Source organism: Neovison vison, chromosome 6 (genome assembly GCF_020171115.1).
Source record: "Neovison vison isolate M4711 chromosome 6, ASM_NN_V1, whole genome shotgun sequence".
NCBI lineage: Eukaryota > Metazoa > Chordata > Mammalia > Carnivora > Mustelidae > Neogale > Neogale vison.
In genome coordinates, this window is record NC_058096.1 from 131,179,739 (window position 1) to 131,186,475 (window position 6,737).

The 6,737-nt window shown below is 43.3% G+C and overlaps 1 protein-coding gene across 2 annotated transcripts in view; it reads right to left on the minus strand.

Moving 5' to 3' along the window:
* The window catches only part of DNAJC13 (DnaJ heat shock protein family (Hsp40) member C13), a 124,625-nt gene extending 120,043 nt beyond the window's left edge, over window positions 1–4,582 (minus strand). For both annotated transcript variants that reach the window (XM_044252372.1, XM_044252370.1), the window contains exon 1: window positions 4,380–4,582. The gene's annotated coding sequence lies outside the window, so the exon portion shown is untranslated. The remainder of the gene's footprint in view (window positions 1–4,379) is intronic.
* Between the last annotated feature and the right edge of the window lie 2,155 nt (window positions 4,583–6,737).

Consider the following 6,737-nt stretch of genomic DNA (forward strand, 5'->3'; position numbering starts at 1 on the left):
ATGTGGGTCTCTCTCAAAATATCTTACTGCACTACACTTAGCCTTCTCCTGATTTGAGATAAAATGCCTATGTGATGAGATTATATGAATAAACAGCACAGGCACTATGATATAGCATTAGGCGACTACTGACCTTCTAACACTATCTTAGAAGGATCATCTGGTTCTGGACTGCTACTAACCTCATGTAACTGAAACTATGAAAAGTGAATAAGGGGTGACTACTGTACTATGATTTAGTGAATGGGGCTAGATTCCCCTCAATGTACAAGACAGTCCCACAGGTTGAAATATCCTCAACTGACTTTCAAATATCCAGTTAGGAATTAACATAGGTAAAAACCTATTTATAACCAATCTCAATTTTAATTCTGTATTAAATATAAATCACAAAGTACATTTCGTAGAGTTTAATAGGCATATAATTTTCTAGGAATGCACCTATCATGTAAATGGAGAGATTATACTTTGAGTCCTCTTGGCTTTTGACAGTTGTATTTTGTCTTCATTTTTGAAGAAAATATTTTTGCTGTTTTTTGCTTTTGGTACTTTAAAGTTGTCACTCAACTGTCTTCTTGTTTGCATGGTTTCTCTGCTTCAACTCTTTGCTCCTCTGTATGTTTCTCTTTTTTTTGGTTACCTTCCTCTCTGTCCCTTGTTTACCTCAGTTTAAATACAATGTGTGCTTTGAGTTTGTGGGTGGTAGTGGGGGACAGTATTTATCTTGCTTGGTGTTCTCTAAGCTTCTGGATCCATGGTTTGATGTCTGACATTAATTTTGGAAAATTTTCTATTATTTCCTCAAACATTTTAGTAGTTCTTCTACTCTGTTCTCTCTTCTGGGATTCTAATCATTTATATATTAAAATGTTTAACACTATCCCTAAGCTCTAGGGTATTTCATTTTGTTTTAACTTTGTGTGTCAGTTGAGTAATTTCTTCTACCATTAATAAATTCACTGATTCTTTCCTTGGCTATGTCAGTTCTGGTAAGTCCAAAAGCATTTTTCATTTACTGTGTAATAATACCTCTAGCCTTTCTTTTGATTCTTCCTATCAGCTATCAGCTAAAATTACCCATCTGATCTTGCATATTATCCACTCTTCTTTAACATATTATAGTCATTTTAAATTCCCTCGCAGATAACAGCATCTGTGTTAATCTAAGTGTTCTTCTGATGATTGCTTTCTCTAGAGAATTTTTTTTTTTTGCCTTTTATGTATGCTTTATAATTTTCAGTTGAAAGCTGGACATGTACAGAACAGTAGAGACTAAGGTAAATAATTCTGTGACTGGAAACGGGCACGTCTTTATTTTGGTAGGTCTTTAGTGCAAATTTTGTGTTAATCTGTTTAGGAGTTGAGCTGGATTTATGATTTGCTGTTGCTATGGTTATTCTCAGTGTACCACAGCCTTCAGAAAATCTACAGAATAGCTGGTGCCTATGGCAGGGGGATGGTTTACTAAAGCAATGTCTATCTGATTCTTTGTGCTGTGCCTCTTCGCATGATATTGTTCCTAGTAATATTATGCATTCACTTGTTATTCAAAACTTCTTATAGTGGCAGGGGGCTGGAAAGAGTCTCTGCAGTTCTGATTAAGGTTCAGTCTTAGGGATACTCTATATCCCTGGATCTCAGGGGTGTGATCTTCTTGTTCCTCCAGGCTGCAGTTTTAAGCTCAGTGCTCCTCCCAGAGAAGATTCTCTCCCCTTTTCTTTCATTGCCAGCTCAGTGAATGCTCACCAACAGGCCAGCAGAGATGCCCTGCCCTTCACAGATAAATGTTATTGTTGCATAAAAGATACAAAGAAAGAATCAGAGTTTTCTGCCCCTTTTGAAAGCTCTGCTGCTTTTCCACTCCTCTAGATCATTACCACAACAGACAATCCCCAGGGTTCTTTCCAATCTTTTCTAAGAGCGCCTAGTGAGTTTGTGGAGAAAAAGCTTGGAAGAAGGTGCATTCAGAATTAGCATTCATCAGCTTGTCAGCTATTCTAGCTGAACTCTTCTCACCAATGTCCTGTTCTGTCCCATGAACGTGACGCTGAATTCATGTATACCCTCTCCTTAAAAGACTGGCCAATGATTTGCTCTGTGACCTCTGTTCTTTAACAGTTCTCAAAAAAAGAATTTAAAGTGAGTCCCATTGTTTCTTGGTGCAACAGTGAGAGCAAGCCTTCTTTTTGACCCAGGACCCAAGTCAGAAGGTGGTGATATTATTTAAAATCTCCAGGTAATAGAGCAGGTACTACAAATTGTTTGGAATAAAAAGGGAATCTTATTGGGTTTAATGAAGTTGGGAAACACAGACTTAAAGGATTTCTTTCAAAACAACTGTTCTTTAACCACTGCTAAATATGACAGTCAACATTTAGGCCTAAAACTATTAGCAACCAAATCTTTGCTATAGTTTATGTGCACAGCCTTGCCTCTATCTTACTAAAAATTAGTATCTCAGAGAAGCAAGGGAAGGGTAAGTGCAATGAAAATCACCTGTGTAAACAGACCTGGTTAAGGAATAGATCCAAATTAGTTAAAACAGATCCTCTTTTTATTTCAATTGTAATTTAGTATCTACTGAGAACTAGATTCCACTATCAACCTTTCTACAAACTTAATAAAGCCAGCATTGTTATAGTTCACCTCAGCAACTACGTTCTATATATTTGTGGATAAAGTTAAATTCTTACCAATAACTCCCGCTTTCCATGATTCCATTACTTTTGAACTGATAATGTTCATATAGTTTAGCCTATTTACTACTGTCACTTTAGAAAAAGAGAACACCCATTGCCTCCCAGTGGAATACAAACAGTGGTATTTTCCATGATATGGACTATAGACTTAAGGTTCCTGACATTCCTATCTCTTAATAACCCTCTGACTATTCTTTTCCTCCCTTAGTATGTTCTACTTCCTGTTTTCAAACTAGGAATACAGTGTAACATTTTCTAAACAGGACTTGTGCCCCATTGTGATATTAATAACAATAGCCAAGTTTGAGATATAACTGCTTAAACAGTCATATTACATTTAAAATGTTAACAAGGTTTTAGGTTATATGCTAAATTCAGTCAAAAAATTTAGCACTTTCCAGAAACCAAAGAAATGTGAATCAAGTTTTTTTTGGATACCGAATTTCTGGCGAGCTTTTGAAATCTCCCTTTTTAAATTTTTTAGAGCAAATCCTATTTCATATTCACACAGACTCAGAATATTGATAATCACTACAAAACCTGACCACTGTAATTTCCTCGAACTCTGCAGAGGCTACTTTCAAAACCTAGAAATCGATCAGATCCAGAAAGTAAAAAAGAAAACACAGCAAGAAAGGCAATCACAGGGGCAAATCCTGAAGAAATATTCTGAAATTTTTTTCGGAAGACATCATACTCCACGAGGCTCAAAATAACCCTACAGTGTAAAGCCCTTCATAGAAGAGGTAAAGCATAAGGCACAGGCCCTCCTGTTTACAAGAAATCACAGAGGGTAAAAGGGAAAAGAAGGGAAGAGAGAAATCATCACTTTGGGAGATTACAGCCTCATTAGGGAGAGATTTTTTAAATCCCCCCCCCCCATAACTGATAAAGGAAACAATCCGAAGACATCAACTGATAAAGAAAACAATCTCAGGACACCTACAATAAGAAGAGTTCACGGGAAGGCACTCTTCTTAAGTCTAGTAAGTCAAATCTGCGTTTAACCGCCACTTGACTGAGCGTCTGATACCTCACCCATTCCAAAGACCACATTCAGAGGCAAAACCACAGCAGTGAAGGAAAGGCCACTGAAAAGAAGCTCCCCTGCAGGAAAGGAAAAACGTGGGGTGTAAACTTGATTTTGAAAAAGGGAGAGGCTGAAAAAAACGACGCGGGTGCTCCCCATCTCCAAACGAAACGAAACAAAGCTAAGCAAAGAGAGCCAAAGTCTACATCGGACGTGTGGGGGAAGAAGGGTCGCGGACCCCAGGAAACAAGAGTTGCCGGCAACCAGTAGAAAGTGTGTTCAGGCCAGGAAGCGAGAAGGGAACCCTGAGGGCGGAGCCCAGAGAGGAATAAGGGGTGTGTGGGGCTAAGGATGTACAGTGGGGATCTAGGGACCATGGTAGGTATAAAACGAAAAAACAATCCAAAAAAGAGGGGTGGGGCTGAAGAAGGCAGTGCCCAGGGAGAATGTCACTTGGTGCTAGGGGGGATCCGACGGGAGGAACCAGACCAGCAGCCTTGGGGGAGGGTAATCTGCTCTCCTTAGCAGCTGGGGGCTGCGGCGGCCAAAATACCACCCCTCTTTTTTCCTTGTCCTTAGCCCCCCAAGTCCCCGTGGCGTGGGGAAGGGGTAAAGCAGAGCCCCAGAGGCCGGTGCCCGAAGTGGTTTACCTTCGCGGGAGGCTGGAGAGGCTCCAGCCCGAGCTCCTCCCGCCGCCGGCTCTGCGTCCGGAGTGAGATGAGGCGCCCTCCGGCCTCTTCCCCCTCACCACTTCCCCTTTCCCCTGTCGGGGCCCTGTAGCTCCGCTGCCGCGGGTTCCTGGTGCCGCGGCGGCCCGGGCTCCCCGCCCCCTCCGCCTCCTCCCTCTGATTCTCAGAGGCTCACTCTGGAGGCCGCCATCTTCACTCAGGCTTTCAGCAACCGCGCTCCAATACGCCTGCGTCGCCACCGCCCAGGCTGTCACGAGATCAGGTCAGCTGATTTCAACTCTTCCGCCTTCTGTCCCGCCCCTCTACCCCCTGCCCTTCCCCGCACACATTTCTCGGCTTTCCCGGTCCCATTTGACCGCTTTCCGAGAAATTCCGCGTTCTGTCGGCCCTCCCGCCCCCAGAATTTACACATGCGCAGAGTGACGGGGCCGGCTGTGGGATCCGGAGTCCACGCAGTGCTGTGGAAGGCCCGCCCCGCAGCGCGCGCGCTCACGGGCGGAGTCACGCCCCTCCGGCGTGTTCTCCTAAAGTCACGCCCCTCGGTGTGTGGCTCCGAGTCCTGCGGGAGGCTGTGCTGCTTGCCGGTTCTTTGCACTGCTAATCACCTGGAGTTCTGTTTTAAAGCCTTTCCCCCGCTTCGGCCCCGACTTCAGATGCTTTGGAATATCCGCGAGGCAATCCGAAGGCTCAGCCTGCTACCCGGTTTGGCTGGATTGCGAGCGGGCAGGCTCACCACTACTGAGACTTCCAGAACGACAGTTGAGGGTTTAAATTTTGGTTGGTCTGGGAGGTCGCCAAGACTAAAGCTTGGGAGAAGCCTACGGCTTGTCGTCGATGGGAATGCCAGGAAGATAATACTGGTAGTTCCATTTATTGTCTGCTGATCGATCTCATTCCAAGGGTTTTATTTGCATTAGTTAAACCTCAGCTCTAAAGTAGGAATTATTCTCATTTTGCAGATAAATTAAGGCACCTCCCCGCAGTAATGCACTTGGTGTTTGATCCCTAATAGTCCGACTGCATAGTCTGTACCCTCAATACCATCTCCCTGAACGCACATGGGAAGCAGCCGGAAGTGGGGCGTCAGGTTAGAGAAAAGAGGGGACATTGTGTGTTAGCTGTGAGCAAGTTTGTGGAAGTTCTTTCAATCTTCTCTCCCAGACCTGAATTCTAAAGACCACAGTTCAAAAATGAATGATTCTGCTGCAAAGCTTAAAAAACGGATGGCCGTGGCTTGCATGGATACATTATTTTATGAGGGTTAAAGGTTTCTGATAAGGGGTTTAATATTCTGCAAAGCAATGGTGAAACTGATCTCTCAGAGTCCCTTTCAGGAGTTGGCTTGTTTTTAAAGATGGTGACTGCAGGATGAAAAATATAGACAGTGGTTTTTACAGACTTTGCTTCTTGACTCTATTGACCCTTTGCCCTACCTTGGGGCAGAAAACGACTGCATTTAGCCTGATAGTAATCTTTCCTGTACTGACTGCCCCAGTAAGATAAGGTACATCTAAGGGGTGGTGCCAGGAATAGCTGGGTGTGGACAGCACCTTAAACTGAGTAGAAGTGGAGAAGAAAAAAAGAAACAGGAGGGCTGAGTTAAGAGGTCTTCTTGTCTTACCCCATGGAAAAAGAAACTTAACGCGGCATTTTGTAGGTTCCAGAGCCTTCCGATAATTCCAGAAGTCTGTATGGAGTTTATTATTTTTATTTTATAGAGGAAGCAAACCCAGAGTGTCCAAGAGACGTGTCCAAGACTTGACCAAGGTGACCTGTTCTCCTAAAGGGTAACAGATTTAGTCACAGGACTTGTAACATCAGGGCCAGTGAAGTAGTAAAACCTCCGCACTGCCTCTCTGTTCGCTATTTGGGACAGATAAAATAGGTTCTCAGAGTTGGAAGAAGACTTAGGTATTATGAAATGCCCCCATCCTGGGTAGTGGAAAATTGCCTGCCTCCCAAAGTCATTTATCTTCATTTTTAGAAACTATGTTCTTTGGATTCAACCAGCTTGACCTCACTTTCATGAACATTTTGGTTGTTTTGTTTTTCCTCTGTATGTGTGTGTCTCCTCTGTCTCTTCTGCTTATCACTCTGACTACCCCAACCATAGCTCCCTATCTTCCGAAGCCATATCCCTCTTGCTTTCAGCTGTTGCTTACGGGATGTGGTTTCAAGTCTTTTTCACAGTTGCTTTGGTTGATCTTAATTTGATTTGTACAAATTTGTCGGTGTCATTATTAAGACACTAGAACTAAACGCAGGAGTCAGGAAGGGTAGGAGGACTTGTCCCTTCTTTCCTTATTCTTCCCCACCCCC